A 1,507-nucleotide genomic window follows, 5' to 3' on the forward strand; every position below is an offset into this window, starting at 1 on the left:
ACCTTTCTTACTGCTGCATTTTCTGAGCATCATGTGGAGATCAGCCTGCCTCTCCTGCAGGGAGCAGTTTTTTATCACTGCTCTCATCATGTCGCTCGTATTCCAAAGCAAAAGCTGCGCTCTCCTTTCTTCTGTCAATCGATCCCAGAGCTAATCCACGGGATGTCAAAACTGTAAGCGTGCTGTCCTCGCTTCTGCCAGCTTAGAACCACCGACCGGACCAGAGAGGAGGTTCTGAAACAGCGCGGCTGTGTGCGGTCACTGGACCGAGGCTGAACGAACCGAGCCGAACCGCAAAGCTGCTTCCAGGGTGGAGAGTAGTTGTCACTCAGGTTTAGAACGTTCACGGTTCTGTGTTCCCCCTCGGAAAACTTGTGCGTGACAACTTTGCACTTTGCTTCAACTCGTTTTCTGATGAAAATAGAAAGTTCTGCCGACATTCTTGCTAACTTGTTAGCGCAGCATGTTGTTGTGATCACGTGAGCTCTGCAAGCCGGATCCAAGCACTGCTGGATAGAAACACTGGAGTGGAGTCAGTGAACTGCTGGATTGAACTGCTTATATCGGAGCACTTATATTGGACATTTTTTATGCAGGCCGATAAAATCCGATACTCATTTTTTGGCTGATATCGGACCGATATCCGATATCAATATTGGATCGGGACACCCCTAATATTAATTTAAAAACTCAAAATGATTTTATGTCTGTTAATTTCAAATCATTCTGTAACATGCTCCATGTTAAAGATGCAAAATAAGAAAACACCATTTAACCATTTCTGTATGGGCAAATTCTGGAAGCAACAAAATGTCATATGAAAGGAAAGAGTAAGAACAGCACTTAGATAGCATGTACAAAGGTAGTAGTCCAAGCAAACAATAGGTGATAATTAGAGCTCTAACGATCAGTTGTTAGGCTGATGGTCCTCTTCTGCATGTGAACAGTTTCATTCTTATTGTCATCATTAAAACTTGTTCGTCCACCCTGTGGAAGTACTGAAACTCCTCAGACTGAAGAGGAGAAACAAAACATGTTTTCAACATAGAACACATCCAAATGATCTACTCAACTTATTTTTATTTTATTTTTTTAAATATTTTTCTACCTGGATTACTGAGACGCATCAGGACATTTTGCTACTGTGCATACCATTTAACCAGTTGCTGCTAGCTTCCCAAAGAGAGACTGAGTGAGTTGATGTCAGCAACCTGTGAGCAAATGAGCAGCTAAAGCCTTTCCTCTGCCTACATCCCCTGTGATTCTGGATCAGAGTTCAGTGAAAATATCTACATTCTATCAGAGGTATGATATTGATTATGTGTCTATTGCAATATATCAAGTCATTGATTTATTGCCCAGCTCTAGTCTTTAGAGTGATAGAGTAGTTCAAGTTCAAGTTTATTTAAATAGCACCAAGTCACAACATACGTTGTCTCAGGGCACTGTACATAAAAAGAACAATGTAAAGAAGAAACCAGCAGATTGTGTTGAATCACTTCATCAC

This window comes from Austrofundulus limnaeus, unplaced genomic scaffold (genome assembly GCF_001266775.1).
Source record: "Austrofundulus limnaeus strain Quisiro unplaced genomic scaffold, Austrofundulus_limnaeus-1.0 Scaffold287, whole genome shotgun sequence".
Classification (NCBI taxonomy): domain Eukaryota; kingdom Metazoa; phylum Chordata; class Actinopteri; order Cyprinodontiformes; family Rivulidae; genus Austrofundulus; species Austrofundulus limnaeus.